Here is a 16,790-nt window from a genome sequence, read left to right on the forward strand (position 1 = left end):
GCCAAACTCCCTGCACGCAATGTGCAACCTAAGCCGGCCTCGTGGCACCACCGCCCTTTGCACCTTGTCCTGCCGACAGGCCTGGCTGCCCCTCTGCACAACACGCCAGAGCCGGTGTCTCGGCTCCAGCCTCCCAGCCCCAGGTTTCAGTCTCTCCTCCTTGCCCAGGCGCCCAGACCTTTCCTCCTTGTTGCTTTCCTTGGGGCTTTGCCAGCGGCCGCTTCACCCCCATTGCACAGGGCCCAGAACTGGACCCAGGACGCCAACCGAGGCCTCCTCAGCACGGCCGCAGGGCTGCTCCTGTCTGGCTCCCAGGCCCCTGCTGACCCAGCCAGAACGACGGGCTGGCTTGGCACTAGTATTACTCTGGTGACTCATCTCTAGTTTGTGACACACTCTCCACCCAGCTCCTTCTCTGGCAGACTCTCCTAGACTGGCAGCACCAGCTGGGATCTGGGCAGTGGTTCCCCCCTCAGACCAGGGCTACACTCAAATTGTGCAGTGGTAGAACCACGCTGCTCGGGGTGTGAAAATCCCCCCGAGCGACAGCTGCACAAGCCTAACCCCAGTGCAGACGGCACCCTGGCGACCCGAGGGTGCCTCCCAGGGATGTCGCTACCTCTCTCACGGAGGTGCCGCGTAGCTCTCCGGTCGGTTCAGTGGCACCAGGCAGCATTGCGTCGACCTGCCTTAGCCTTGTATTTTCCACGTGACCTCCGTGAATTTCAGCCAGTGTCTCCCGGGCCATTTCTCCAGATCACTTGGGTTTGGAATCCTATCCCCCAAAGCACTTGTGCCCCGCCTGGCTGGGTACTTTCCGCAAACGCTACAAGCTGTCATTAGCCCAGTCCCTGATGAAGATACTGCCCAGAACTGGAGCCAGCCCTGATCCTGGCGGGCCCCACTCACTGCCAACCACCGACACGACTCCCTGGGAATGGGCACCTGCCCCCTAGCAGGCTCGGCGAGGCTGCATGGCCCTGGTTTGCTCAGCAGGTCACGTGGGACAATATCAACAGCCTCACTGAAGGGGAGATAGCTCATGTCAACCGCCCCCTTGCCCCAAGGCTGGGCCCTATCTGAGGAGAGTGGGTCAGGGACATGATTTGTTCTGGACAAATCCATGTGCGCCGGACGCCCCACCTGCTAAGGGCCAATGGGAGCGTCCATTCTCTCTCCCCGGGTGGTCTAGGAGCTCCTGGGTTGTCCCTATGCACAGACAGATGCGATGTTTCCCTTTTCAGGCCTCTGGGGTCTCTCCCGTCCCCCACCAGTTCGCAAAGGTGGAGTGGGGGGCGTGGCAAGGGGCAGGTGGATGGATGGTGAGGGTGCGTGAGGAGGGGCAGATGGATGGGGCGCATGGGGAGACGCGGGTGGACAGGGGAGGGGGTGGGTGGCAGGGTGGATGGAGGGGCATGTGCAGGAAGGGAGCGAAGGGCTGCATGGGAAGGAGGCCAGCCAGGCACTGCCCCAGTGAGAGTCCCCGGGCAGAAGGCATGTGGGGAGGGGCAGGAGACCAGCCAGGCACTGCCCCGCTGGGCAGCCAGAGTCTCTTGGGCAGACGGTGCAAATGGGTGCAGGTGGCAGCCCAAGCGAGCGGGGAGGCCCACTGAACAAGCGCGCCGGGATCCCTCAGACTCAGGTGGTGTCTCCGCCCCCAGGGGACTCTGCAGTTGGCGCTGTCCAGCCCATGGGACCCAGGCGTCCGGGGCACTAGCGGGATCCCCCCAGGTCCCCCTACCTGTGGGGGCTCAGAGCCCATGTCCGGGGCTGCGGGGGGCTCCAGCGTGGGGCCTGGGGGCTCTGGCAGAGCTGTGACTCTGCACTGCCTCGGGCCGCCCAGCGCAGGAAGCTGGAACCCGCAGGTTAAACCACGTTGTCGTGCTGCTGAAAGGGGAAGTCGAGTTGCTGATCGGTTCCTCCTGGGCTGCCTGCAGGGAGCTGCCCAGGGCAGCACGCACAACGGAGGGCTGGGGGCAACAGGCAGCATCAGCACATGGGACCGAGCTTTCCAGCCCCCACCCTGGGGCCGGATCGGGGCTGGCGTCCCTAGAGGGAAAGCTCCCCTCCTCCCCCAGCAGCCAGCCAGTCCCCCCCAGTTAGAACACCAATGGGTGCTGAGGGTTGGGATTGAGGGGCACCAGCAGGGCTGGGGGGCGGGGAGGCTTGGACGGCAGGGGGCTGTAGGTCCCCCTGTCCTTCTCCCCCCAGTAGCCGTGGGGACAGGAATTGCCCCCACCCCCTCCCCAATGCTGCTGGCTCCCACTTCCTGTTTGCAGGCCGCTGGGGCTGAAGAGCTGGGAGCCCGATTTAGCCTCCAGCTCACATTCACTTCCTGAGCACGGGGCCGAGCTGGGCCCAGCCCCACAGTGCTGGGGGGAAGGGATCACTCTGCTGGACTGGAGGTGGCTGGAGCAGAGGAGAATCCCACTCTGCTGCCAGCGGGACAGGGTGCAGGACACACAGCAATGCAGCTGGTATCCCAACCAGCAGAAGGGAGTGAGGTGTGTGGATGTGTACACACCCCACTCTCCAACAGGGGGCAGTGGGGTACACCCCCAGCCGAGGCAGTGTCTCACAGCCCCCTCAGTTAGCGCCCCACTAACCAGTTCCCCCCAGCGGAGCTGCCCTGGCAGGATGCAGTAGCTTTGCGGTGCCCTGTGGGGTGGGGGCCGTGGGGTGGGCAGCACACACACACTGCTATTGAGGACTGGACACACAAAAGGCTGATTATGAGGGGCCGGGGGAGCCAGGAGCCGGCACTTGCCGGCCTGACACGGGCGCTGGCCCCAGGCCAGGGAGAGGCAGAGTTGGGCACAGGGGGCTGGGAGGCAGTACAGGATGAGGCATGGGGCTTCCCCACTAGGGAGCGCCAGCTCTTTCGGGGGGGGGCAAACTCCCTAGAGAGGAAAGGCCCCCTGCCACATTCCCTACCCCCCTGAGCCACCCAGCCCCCCGCCATGGGCAGATGGGAGCCAGTGCCCTCTAGAGGGGAAAGGCCCTATGCCCCATTTCCTGTCCCCCTGAGCCAGCCAGCCCCCCATCATGGGGCCGGATGGGAGCTGGCACCCCCTAGACCCCATTTCCACATCACAGAGCCGGCTGCAGACAAGCCCATCCCATGCCAATTAGCAAACCCACTTTTATTACATTGCCTAAAAATACAGCAAAAACCATCCACACCTGGCCAGGGAACAGCTCCCCCAGGCACACCTGTGCCCTAGAGCACCCCCCCCGCTGGGCCAGGCCGGGGGCTGGGAGCTCCGCCCACAGCCAGCGCTCCTGCCCCGCTCCCTCCTGTGCCCCCAATGAGCCAATGACCCTCCCCCAAGGGGCGCGAGGTCCTGGCTGAGGTGCAGGCGGCGCTAGGTAGCCTAGCCGGCCCGAGGGGAGCTGGCAGATTCGCCCACCTCTGGCTCTGGGCTGACTCGGCCCTGAGATGGGGGCACGTGGACTCACAGCTAGTCGCCCTGGCTCAGGATATTGTTAACGGCCCCCCAAGGCCGATTCCAGACAGAGCAGGGCCGGGAGGGAGGGAGACCCAGAGACCCTCAGCAGGGGCGGCCGGGCGGCTCAGCCAAGCCCTGAGACACGAGCCTGGACACTGCGATGTCGACGGCCCTGGGGAGTGAGAAGAGCACAAATTTGCACTGAGTGTGCCCCGGACAGCTGCATCTCTGAGCTGGGCAGGCCAGCTCTGGGGCAGGGCAGCTGCCCCATGGGGACAGCAGACATCCTCTGCCCTGCCCCACAGCACTCCCTAGTGTTGCGCCGGGCAATTACCGGAGCTGGCTGCGCAGATCCTCCCGCTGGCCCCGCAGCACCTCCAGCAGTGGATCCTCCTCGAACTCAGTGCCATCTGATTCTGGGGGCGACAGAGAGAGCCCGGCTCACACCCCAGCCAAGTCTCCCCAAATCCCACCTGCCCCCACTCACACACCAGCCAGGTCCCCCCAAATCCCATCTGCCCCCACTCACACCCCAGCCAGGTCCCCCCAAATCCCACCTGCCCCCACTCACACCCCTGCCCCACCCCTGCTCAGACCCCAGCAAGATCCCCCACCCCCAAGATCCCATCCAGTTCCCCCCAGCCCCCATCTCCACTGGGACCCTGGCTAGATCCCTCCCTAGCCCTGCTCAGAGCCCCTCCCCCCCACAGCCTGAAATGAGACCTGAGCAGATCTCCCACTTCCTGCTGCCACTCCTCACTGAGCCCCCCCACCAGCCCTCTCTCTCCTACCCAGGCTGCCAGCCACCCCCTGCACCCCCTCACCCTCCGCCTCCTCTAGCAGCTGAACCGCCAGCTGCAGCAGCTGTGGGTGCTGGGAGCCAGGGGCCGGGAGCTCCTCTGCTGCACTCTGCTCTGGAGGGGAGACTGCTCCCTCCCCTGACTGGCGTCCCCTGGTGGGGAGGTGGGATGCCGGGGGGGAGAACAGCCTCTCAGAGATCACCTGGGAGAGAGAGAGATACGGGAGGTCACTTGCCCTGCTCTCTGCACCCCCAGCCCGCACCACTATCATGCTCCCTGCAGCCTGCACCCCAAACCCGCTCCCCTACCCTGCCAGCACCCCACCCCACTCCCCCCAGCCAGCGCCCCTGCCCCATCCTCCTCTGCTGGGAGGCCAGGTGCTCCCCACACACTCCTGCCACCCACAGTGCCCCCTGGTGGGAGAGGAGCTCCCTCCACAGCCCACGCCCCCATCCCACTCCCCACAGCCAGGCTCTCTCTGGGTACTGCACCTGCCCCAGGGCACTGTGGATGGATGACTCCCCCTTCCTGCCTCTCCTCCTCCAGCTGGGGGTCGCCTCTGGCTCCGTGGCAGCTCTGTCTCGCCACGTCTGAGGCTTGGAAGGCCGCTCGGTCTCTTTAGGTATGTGCTGTGCCATACCCACTGCCCAGGCTCCCCACTGAGCATCCCGGGAGCCGTGCCACTCCGCTGGTCCCGCTGCCCGCCGAGCATCCCGGGAGCCGTGCCGCTCCGCTGGTCCCGCTGCCCACCGAGCATCCCGGGAGCCGTGCCGCTCCGCTGGTCCCGCTGCCCGCCGAGCATCCCGGGAGCCGTGCCGCTCCGCCGGTCCCGCTGCCCGCCAAGCATCCTCCAAGACGGGCCGCTCCGCCGGTCCCGCTGCCCGCCGAGCATCCCGAGAGCCGGGCTGCTCCGTCGGTCCCGCTGCCCGCCGAGCATCCTCCAAGACGGGCCGTTCCGCCAGTCCCGCTGCCCGCCGAGCATCCCGAGAGCCGGGCCGCTCCGCCAGTCCCGCTGCCCACCGAGCATCCTCCAAGACGGGCCGCTCCGCCGGTCCCGCTGCCCGCCGAGCATCCCGAGAGCCGGACCGCTCCGCCGGTCCCGCTGCCCGCCGAGCATCCTCCAAGATGGGCCGCTCCGCCGGTCCCGCTGCCTGCCGAGCATCCCGAGAGCCGGGCCGCTCCGCCGGTCCCGCTGCCTGCCGAGCATCCCGAGAGCCGGGCCGCTCCGCTGGTCCCGCTGCCCACTGAGCATCCTGGGAGATGGGCTGCTCTGCCGGTCCCGCTCCCCGCCGAGAATCCTGCGAGACGGGCCGCTCTGATGGTCCTGCTGCCCACTGAGCATCCTGCGAGACGGGCCGCTCCACCGGTCCCGTTCCCCGCCGAGAATCCTGGGAGCCAGGACGTTCCGCCGGTCCCATTCCCTGCCGAGCATCCTGGGAGCTCCACCTCTCTGCAGCTCCTCCTCCATCTCCCTCAGGCTGTGGTGTGCTGGAGGGGGTGGCAGCAGATGCCAGCTGCCCCAGAACGTGGTTCTGCCCCACAGCTGGCTTAGCACTCAGGAAGGGCACCTCCAGGGGGTGCCCCATCCCTTCGCGAAGAGCAGAGGGTCCTAGTGCCCACTCCGGGCAAGATCTTACTTCTGGCTGGGCAGCAGGCGCTGGGAACGCAGCACCATCTCCGCTCCTCCATGCCACTGCACCTGGCAGCAGCCCAATGCCAGGACGTGCTATGCACACCCCATCGCCCTGCAGGAATAAGGGGAGGAGTGTGCCGATGAAGGGGCATTGCCTGCAATATCCTGGAATAACATTAAGTATTGCCAGAGCTCGCTGCATTAAAAACACAAACGTTTGTGCGTCACCACGGGATCGTCTGTGATTTCGCTGGGAGACGCACCTGATGGCAACCCTGGGAAATGCTACAAGCTTCAAGGCGCTCTCCAAACCAACGGGCCAGCCAACCCCAGCTTGGGGGTGCCTAGGAGATGCTCAGGTGGTGGGGAAGGCACCCTCCAGCGCAGCCCGAGGGGAAACCCGCTGTCGCCTGCTCACCTGCGACAGGAAGCCCAGCCCAGGGGCCCAAGCTGGACAAGGGAGGGACTCACAGACTGATGGGGTTGCTTATGCGGAGCTAAGAGTTGCTACAGATTCCTAGATCCCAAGGCCAGAAGGGACCGTAGTGATCACCTAGTCTGGCCCTCTGTGTAACACAACCCGAGACCTGCACCAAAGAATTCCTTGAGCTGCGTGGCAACAGGGGAATTTTCTGTCATATTTTTATGACGATATGTGCCTCAGTTTCCCCTATATGATGCATTGTTACCCGGTGGGGGGATGGGACGAAATGGGAACATTCTTAATGTTTTCTCTGAATACTGTGTCTCAGCTTCCCCTTTATTGGGGTGGGCAAACTACAGCCCGTGGGCCGCAACCAGCCTGTTACACCTTTTAATCCGGCCCTTGAGCTCCCACCGGGGAGCAGGAGCTTGCCCTGCTCTGCGCATGTCCCCCCAGGGGGCTCCGCATGCTTCCCCCGCCCCAAGCGCCGGCTCTGCAGCTCCCATTGGCCGCAAGGGAGGCACCTGCAGATGGGGCAGCATACAGAGCTACCTGGCTGGCGCTGCGCCTCCGCGTAGGAGCCAGAGAAGGGACATGCCGCTGCTTCCGGGAGCTGGTTGAGGTAAGCACCACCCGGAGCCTGCACCCCATACCACCTCCCGTGCCCCAGCCCCCTGCCCCAGGCCTGATCCCCCTCCCGCCCTCCGAACCCCTCAATCCCAGCCCAGAGCCCCCTCATACATCCCAAACCGCTCATCCCCAGCCCAGAGCCTCCTCCCATACTCCAAACCCCTCTGCTCCACCCCCAGCCCCCTCCTGCACCCCAAGCCCTTCATCCCTGGCTCCACCCCAGAGCCCACACCTCCAACCAGAGCCCTCCCCCACTTCCGCATCCCAACCCCCTGCCCCAGCCTGGGGCCCCCTCTCGCAACCTGAACTCCTCATTTCTGGGCCCACCCCAGAGCCCACACCCTCAACCGGACCCCTCGCCCCCTCCCACACCCCAACCCCAATTTCGTGAGCATTCATGGCCCGCCCTACAATTTTCATACCCAGATGTGGCCCTTAGGCCAAAATGTTTGCCCACCCCTGCCCTATATACTACTCAGGTATCTAGGTGGTGGGATAAGGGGGTGTGATCGTTGCAAAGACCCCTAGAGGGCAGGTGTGACTGCTGGTGGGCTGCACCCTGTATCCTGGCAACTGATGGCCAGTTCCCCTTCTCTGCAAGAACCAGCCTGAGGTGCTGGTGCAAGACCAGGGGACCTGCTGGCCCAGGAAAGAGACAAAGGAAGGAGAGGGGGCAATGGGCAGCTGAAAGGGTCAGTCTCCTGGTTTGGGACTGGGGGTGGGGCGGTAGAGCCTAGGGCTCTGCCCCCCCCCCCCGATGGACTCTATTGCAACAACATTCCTGATTTCTGTGCTAACAAGATCTGTCCTACGCTGTGTTCCCGATGACGAATAAAGCTCCTGTGTCACACGCTGGCTGAGTCCCTGTGACTGCGGAGTGGGGTGCAGGGCCCTTTGAGGGGGGTGAGGGTCCCCAGGTGTCCCTTCCAGGTGGACTCACAGCAGGGAGCTCACAGGGTAAACAGGGGGCTGAACGCTCCGAGGTCGGCTCCAGGAAGTGCCGAAGCTGAAGATGCTTCTTGCTCTGGTGGAAGGGCCCCTGCAGAGAGACTTGTTACACCAGAGTCTAGGCTGACCCTCATATAGATCAGTTCCAGAGCAACCAAACTGTGACTCCATGACAGCGGAAAAGGCTTATTTGCTCTCAGGGTGGGCTGGGAGAGGAGACAAAGGTATGAAGGGAGTCCGGATCCTTCAAAAGGACTGGCCAAGGCAGGCCCTGTATCAATGGGAAAGCCTAGAAGACAATGGCAAGCCGTCAGCAGGACGCGGCTGCGCCCCAGAACGGGATTTCCCCACCTCTCCACAGGGAGCAGAGCAGAGACCCAGCTGGAGAACAGAGGACAGGGAAAGTGCGAGGTGGGGGGAATAAAGCTGCTGGAAGGGTCTGGGGGCTCTCCCTGGGACCTGACCAAGTCGGTTGGATGTTCAAACAGACAGGCTTGGAATGTGGGGTTCATTACAATGTGGCTGGGCTTGGGGTTTGTCATGGAGTCACCAGGCGATGCTCTGGAACTACTCCCTACGAAGCCAGTCAGGACTCTAGGGGAGCCTCCTCTCTCGGAGCAGACTGTCTCCAGGGCAAGAAGCTTACACAGCTTCCACCTTCCTGGGTCTGACCTCGGAGCATTCAGCATCCCCTTCCACACCGTGCACTTCCCACAGCGAGTCCGCCTGGGCGGGGCTCCTGCAGCAGCCAGAGGGTCCTGCACCCCAACTTCAGTCAGACGTGACTCTCAGCCAGCCGGTAAAACAGGTTTATTAGTCGATAGCAACACAGCGTAGAACAGAACTTGTTAGCACAGAAATCCATGACTTTCAGCCAAGTTCATCTGGGGAAGGGGAGCCCAGAGTCAGGGCTCTGGTCAGTCCCCCCCCCCGTGCCCCAAGCCAGCCCAGATGAGAGGGACTTCCAGCTGCCTGGCCCCTGCCCTGCCCATTGCTCCTCCTGTGGCCTTTGTCTCGCTTCCCGGGCCAAGAGTCACCTGGTCGTATCCCCCTCCTGGGTCTCAGGTTACGAAGGGGCGGCCATAGCATTCCTGCAGGCAGCTAGATCAGCCCCCACAAAAGTCACACACCCTTATTCCCACCATCTAGACACTGGTGCAATACACAGGGAAACTGAGGCGCACACAGCATTCATGCAAAACAGTAAGACTCTCATACAACATAACAAGGGAAAATTCCCACTTCGTCACAGGCTTGGCCTGGCTATGTTTGAACCCTAAGTTCTCTGCGCCAGCCTAAGGCCTTCCTAGGCTGCAGCTGACTCTGATGAAAGAGCGAGCCGCTGGGTGTATGGTGCATCGCAGGGGCTCCTCCCAGGGACAGTTCTAATGTGGGAGCCCCGATCCTATGCACCCATGACAAGCAGGTCTTTAAAAAAACCTCCCACCTTGTTCTACAAGTTGTTGGTGACAGCAAATGCCCCCGCTCCTTGGGAAATCCTTCCAATGGTTACTTACTCTCACCGTATGCCTCATTTCCAGGCTGCCCTGGACTAGCTTCACCTTCCAGCCCTTGCGTGGTGGCAGAGCCCAGGATGTCACATTCCTCCCCCACGTAGACACTCACAGACTGGGATAAGTCACCCCTTCACCTTCCCTTCGTTAAGCTATAGACTCAGGCTGCGGCTATGCTACAAAATGACGTTGATCTAACTTACGTTGGCACATGGCTGCTGCAGTTACTGAACAGCGACTGTGTGCCCACGTAAGCTGGCTACCTTGCATCGCCCAGGGCTTAGGGATGACACTTCCGCGGCTAGGTCGACCCAACGCAGCCTATGTCGACCTAACTGAGTAGAGCAGACCAGGCTTCCAGCTGTCGTTCTCAGGCGGGTTTTCTAACCCTTGAACCCTTCTCTGGTCCCCCTCCAATTTATCCTCATCCTTGAGCGGTGGGCACAGAAGTGGATGGCGAGGTCTGGCGGGCTACAGGCTGGACAGCGCTGTGGCAGGGCGAGTGCTGGGTGCTCTGAGTGGGGGGTTACACAGAGACAGTAGGGTGACCTATGATGAAGCGGGGGGATTTTCTTAGTGTCTTGCATGAATGCTGTCTGTGGCTCAGTTACCCTGTGTGCTGCGTGTTTAATGAGGTGGTGGGAGGGAGTTTGTTGCTGGAGAGGAGCAGGTGTTACCTCGCCTGGCAGTCAGGACCCCGACAACTGCCTGGAGATTGGGTACCCTAGTGACTGGTAGGTCCCCCCAGCTTGGCAGTCAGACGATTCTGGCCTGTGGAAGGACAATGGGCTGAGGAGAGAGGACCCCTGTGGCTGGGTTCCAGCCAGGGGGCTGCTGGGCTGGGGACAAAGAGCAGCCTGAGCCCAGCAGGACTGAGACTGGCCAGGCTCAAGAGCCCTGAGAACTGCCTGTGCTGGATTCAGATGCTCAATAAACCTTCCTGTGTTACGCTGGCTGGGAGTCACTGCAGGGTAGAGATCGGGGTTGCATTGCTCTCTCTGGGTGTGGAGGCCCCGGGGTCCATGGCGAGACATGGGCGAGCGGAAGGTTCAGAGAGGTGCAGGTCCAGGAGGCGCTGGAGCGCAGGGCTTAACCCCCGAAGAGTGTGTGGACCCATGAGAAGGGCTGTCACGCTGAGGGGAGCTCCTCCCAGGGAGCTTACAGAGCCGAGAGAGCACGGGGCATGAGAGTCCATGACATGACCCCTGGGTAGACTGACTTTCCCAACACTCTGGGGCAGGGCAAGCAGGGAACAGCCCCACAGATGGCTGTGCCCCTATGATCCCTGCTGGGAGAGGCAGGTCTCCCAGAATCATCCCCCCCAATCACCCCTGGGCTCCTACCGTCCTTGGGCCCCAGGCCAGCTGAGTCCTCCAGCCCAGCAGGGGCAGCGACCTGCCGGCCTGGCTTGCCTGCTCCATCTTCCGACGCAGGCGCCACTGGAACAGGATGTCATCCTCTGGCCGAGTGGAAGAGGAGCATTGTGGGATATGGGCAGGAGGCCAGCAGGCAGGAGGCAGGGGCTCTGGGGGAAGATAAAGGGTGTCACAGGAGGAACAAGAGACAGGGAATAACCCGCTCTGGGCCCAGATGGGAGCCAGTGCCCCCTGGAGGGGAAAGGCTCTGTGTTCCATTCTCCCCTCCTCGAGCCAGCTAGTCCCCACCCTGGGGCCAGATGGGAGCCGGTGCCCCCTAGAGGGGAAAGGCCCAGTACCTCGGTTCCTACCTGGGGAGGGCTCCAGCAGGGAGAGGTGAGAGGGGCAGGGAAGCGCCTGGTCTGAGTCCGTGGTGCTGGATGGAGGTGTGGAGCGCAGCCCCTCAGAGCTGACAGGGATGGTGCTGCTCAGGGAGGACTCACTGCAGGAAGAGCAGGCAAGCTTAGAGGGGACAGAGGGTTTGTCCGTTGGAGGGCATCCTGCCTCTCCCCAGTGTGCAGGAGGGGCTGGAGGGGGGATACCCAGTGTGTGGGGGGGTACCCAGCAGGGGGTACCACGGGGTGTGTGTTACAGGGGGGGAGATGTGTACACAGCAGGGAAGGGGCTGCCATGGCGGGGAATACCCAGTGCAGGGTGTGTGTGTCAGGACAGTACCTTCTCAGCAGCAGCCGGGTGGCTCTCTCCTGCAGGCTGTGGCTGTCGGGGTCAGGCGACTCCAGTGGGGAGGTGTCTGAGGGCCCCCCCTGGAAGAGAGTGAGCGTGCAGTGCAGGGAAGAGCCCCACGATCAAGCCCCAGGGGGCTGGTAGCACCAGGGACTGTCCCCAACAAAGCTGGCCAGGGGACAGGGCTGGGCAGAGTCCCGGGCGTGGGGTGGGATCCCCAGAGTGGATAGAGAGGGGCTAGGCAGGGTCCCAGAGATGGGGTGGGTTCCCCAGAGTGGATTGACAGGGGCTGGGCAGGGTCTTGTGGGGGAATCCCCAGAGCAGATAGAGAAGGCCTGGGCAGGCTCCTGGGGATGGGGTAGGATCCCCAGAGTGAATAGAGAGGGTCTGGACAGGGACCCGGGGGCAGAGGGATCCCCGGAGTGGAGAGAGAGGGGCTGGGCAGGGTCCCAGGGGCACCCCAGAGCCAGCCTGCCCCTCTCCCTAGCTATGTAGCTGCCCGGTGCCCCCCAGCTCTGCCTCCCTGCAAGCAACATACTGACCATGGGGCGCAGCGGGGGGCTGACAAGTGCCCATCCTGGCCTGGCCTCTTCCAGCTTGGCACAGTCTGTAAGGAGATGGCCCAGTTAAAGGAGGGGCCAGGGAACCAACCAGCTCCCCACCTGCAGGGACCTCAAGCAGGGGAGGGGGGGACCCCTGCCCAGCAAGGGAGGGTACCTGGCTTTGCCCCCCCTTTCGGGGTGGAGCTGTCAGAGGGAGGTGCTGGCTCCAGCCACCAGAACTCCCTGGTTGTGGGGACGGGGGGCGCCTGGCGCTGGCTGCGGCTGCTCGGCTGCCCATGGCGGAAACGCTCTATGTACCTGCAGGGAAAGGAGATGGTGTTAATGGTCACCCTCCCCGCCCGGAGCCAGGCCTAAAACCAAGAGTCCTGGCTCCCAATCCCCCCCCTCCCCTGCTCTAGCCACTAGACCCCACTCCCCTCCCAGAGCTGGGATAAAACCCAGGAGTCCTGGCTCCCATCCCCTGCCCCCCCTGCTCTAACCACCAGACCCCACTGCCCTGGGAGCAGCTCACTTGGCAATGATGGACTCCCCATCCTGGGCTGAGGCTAGGGGGCCCAGGGGCTGCCTCAAGGCTGGTGCCTCCTGGGGGGTGCTAGGGGAGCTGCGCTCGGTTGAGGACCATGATTCGGGGAAGGGGTTGGTGGAGTCCAAGTCCAGAGCTGTCCCCCGGCAGCTGGAGCCCTGCAGGAAGCTGAGGTCTGGGGGGCTGGAGGCCGTGGGCTCAGGGGGGCGCCATCGGTGCGGGGCGAGGGCAGGGACACCGGTCAGCAGGCGGGCCGGGCTCAGGGTCTGGGGGGGAAATGGAGAAAGCTCAGGGGTGCGATGCAGGCCAGCCTGGGCAGAAACTGCACCCCCATCTCTCCCACGATGGGGCCCCCACAGACCTCCACAGCCCAAACTGGTTTCCCCATAGCCGCCCCTGCCTCACCCAGCTCCCCCCCTGCAGCCCCCTAATGCGACGCAGCTCCCCTCTGCAGCACCCCCCCAGCCCAACCCAGCTTCCCCCAACCCCCCAAACACAGCCTTTCCCAGCACCCCCAATGCCTCCCTGCAGCCCCCACCCCGACCCATCTTTCCCCCAAACTCCACAACACAGCATGACCCCGCTCCCCCATCCAGCCCCCCAACACCTTCCCACGCCCTCCCCCACCGGACCATGCACTGGTGCTGTGGGCCGGGCAGGCGGGCAGGTGAGGGGTGGTAGTGGCTCCGGGCTGGGCTCCTCATGGCGAAGGGGCTCCCCTCGACGGAGAACAGAGCCATGCTGCAGGCGAAAGGGGAATTAGCAGAGCTCAGGGCAGCCCCCCCAGTCAACCCCACCCTTGGGACCAGACAGCATCACCCCTCCAGTTCCCCCCCACTCCCCGACAGCATCACCCCCCCATTCCCTCCACACCCCAGGACCAGACAGCATCGCCCTACCAGTCCCCGGGACCAGACAGCATCGCCCCCCACGGCCTGAGCACGCTGGGATGCAGGCAGCTCTGCGGGGCGCCCCAGGGGACCAGGCGCGGAGGTTGGGGAGGCGGGAGAGGCCGAGGGAGGACCCGGGTGCGGGGACCGATCTCGCGGGGACCGTACCTGGACTCCATCCTTCCTGGTCCCTGAGGTGCGGGCCCGCGGGGGTATTGGGAACCCAGGCGTCCGGGCTCCCCCCTCTGTCCCTCCCCCAACCGAACTTGCCGCCCAGGCCGTCACCTAGCAACGGCCGCCAGGCATGTCGGGTAAAGCCGGCAGAGGAGGGGGGACTGGGCGTGTGTCCCATAATGCACCACGCTGTCCGGGATTCCCCCCCCCCCCGCCGCTCAAAATGGCCGCCCAGGCGTGTGTGGGCGAGTCCTGACTACACTTCCCATGAGGCACAGCGCCACTTGACTACGCTCCCATGGTACCCCGCGCCTCTTTTAACGAGGTCACTATGATCGCTGGCGCGTTGGGGAAATGCTTTGACTACAACTATCGCCACTGACTACAACTCCCATGGGGCAGCGCAGCGTGCCACTGGCCACTCGGTAAAAATAGACGCCAGGCGTGTCTGTGCGTCCCATGACTACATATCCCATGTTTCAGAGTAGCAGCCGTGTTAGTCTGTATCCGCAAAAAGAACAGGAGTACTTCTGGTACCTTAGAGACTAACAAATTTATTTGAGCAAAAGCTTTCGTCAGCTACAGCCCACTTCATCGGATGCATAGAATGGAACATGTAGTGAGGAGATATATATACATACAGAGAACATGAAAAGGTGGAAGTTGCCCTACTAACTCTAAGAGGGTAATTAATTAAGATGAGCTATTATCAGCGGGGGGGGGGGGGGTACTTTTGTAGTGATAAGATGGCCCATAGAGATCTTGTAGGTGTTTGTCTCCATCTGCTATACTTACCTACATGCCTCCAGCTTCCATCCAGGACACACCACATGATCCATTGTCTACAGCCAAGCTCCAGTCCCTCAGACAGAAACAAGCACCTACAAGATCTCTATCAAGCATTCTTAAAACTACAATACCCACCTGCTGAAGTGAAAAAACAGATTGACAGAGCCAGAAGAGTACCCAGAAGTCACCTACTATAAGACAGGCCCAACAAAGAAAATAACAGAACGCCACTAGCTGTCACCTTCAGCTCCCAACTAAAACCTCTCCAGCGTATCATCAAAGATCTACAACCTATCCTGAAAGATGATCCCTCACTCTCACAGATCTTGGGAGACAGACCAGTCCTCGCTTACAGACAGCCCCCCAACCGCAAATACTCACCAGCAACCACACACCAAAAAACCTAACCCAGGAACCTATCCTTGCAACAAAGCCCGATGCCAACTCTGTCCACATATCTATTCAAGTGACACCATCATAGGACCTAATCACATCAGCCACGCCATCAGGGGCTCGTTCACCTGCATATCTACCAACGTGATATATGCCATCATGTACCAGCAATGCCCCTCTGCCATGTACACTGGCCAAACCAGACAGTCTCTACGCAAAAGAATAAATGGACACAAATCTGATGTCAGGAACCATAACATTCAAAAACCAGTAGGAGAACACTTCAACCTCTCTGGTCACTCAGTAACAGACTTAAAGGTGGCAATTTTGCAACAGAAAAGCTTCAAAAACGGACTCCAATGAGAAACTGCTGAACTTGAATTAATATGCAAACTAGATACCATTAACTTTGGCTTGAATAGAGACTGGGAGTGGCTGGATCATTACACAAATTGAATCTATTTCCCCATGGTAAGTATCCTCTCACCTTTTTGTCAACTGTCTGAAATGGGCCATCTTGATTATCACTACAAAAGTTTTTTTCTCCTGCTGATAATAGCTCATCTTAATTAATTAGCCTCTTAGAGTTGGTATGGCAACTTCCACCTTTTCATGTTCTCTGTATGTGTATATATATCTTCTTACTATATGTTCCATTCTATGCATCTGATGAAGTGGGCTGTAGCTCACGAAAGCTTATGCTCAAATAAATTTGTTAGTCTCTAAGGGTATGTCTACACTACGAAATTAGGTTGATTTAATAGAAGTCGATTTTTTAGAAATCAATTTGATACAGTCGATTGTGTGTGTCCCCACTAAGCACATTAAGTCGGCGGTGTGCGTCCACAGTACCGAGGCTAGCATCGACTTTCGGAGCGTTGCACTGTGGTAGCTATCCCACAGTTCCTGCAGTCTCCGCTGCCCATTGGAATTCTGGGTTGAGCTCCCAATGCCTATGGGGCAAAAACATTGTCGCGGGGGGTTCTGGGTACATGTCGTCAGGCCTCCCTCCCTCCATGAAAGCAACGGCAAAAAATCATTTCTCGCCTGTTTTCCTGGGTTACCGGTGCAGACAACATACCACGGCAAGCATGGAGCCCGCTCAGCTCACTGCGGACAGCAGACGGTACAATATGACTGCTAACCGTCGTCATCGTCCCGTGGGTGCTCCTGGCCGACCTTGGTTAGTTTGGTCGGGGGCACCTGGGCAGATATGGGTGCTCCTGGCCGGCCTCGGTGAGGTCGGTCGGGAGCGCCTCGACAAAAATGGGAATGATTCCAGGTAATTCTCTTCTTTAAGTTTCATCTAATTGAGATTTAGTCCTGCCTGGAATATCATGCCAGCTGGAGGCTTCTGCCTCAGGCTGCTCTCCCAGTCGGCAGCACCGCTCGGTCGCACCTACCCCAACCTACCCCTTGCTCCCATGGCTCATGAAGCCTGGACAGTAGTAAGGAGCAGTTCAACTATATGCTGAGTAAGTGCATAATGGTGGTAGAATGTGCCTTTGGACTTTTGAAAGCTCACTGGCACAGTTTACTGACTCGGTTAGACCTCAGCGAAACCAATATTCCCATCGTTATTACTGCTTGCTGTGTGCTCCACAATATCTGTGAGAGTAAGGGGGAGATGTTTATGGCGGGGTGGAAGGTTGAGGCAAATCGCCTGGCCGCTGATTACACGCAGCCAGACACCAGGGCGGTTAGAAGAGCGCAGCAGGGCGCGCTGTGCATCAGAGAAGCTTTGAAAACCAGTTTCAGGACAGGACAGGCTATGGTGTGAAAGTTCTGTTTGTTTCTCCTTGATGAAAACCCGCCCCCTTGGTTCACTCTACTTCCCTGTAAGCCAACCGCCCTCCCCTCCTCTCCCCCCCTTTGATCTCCGCTTGCAGAGGCAATAAAGTCATTGTTGTTTCAAATTCATGCATTCTTTATTAATTCGTCACACAAATGGGGGGATAACT

The sequence above is a fragment of the Emys orbicularis genome, chromosome 20 (genome assembly GCF_028017835.1).
Source record: "Emys orbicularis isolate rEmyOrb1 chromosome 20, rEmyOrb1.hap1, whole genome shotgun sequence".
In the NCBI taxonomy this organism is placed as follows: domain Eukaryota; kingdom Metazoa; phylum Chordata; order Testudines; family Emydidae; genus Emys; species Emys orbicularis.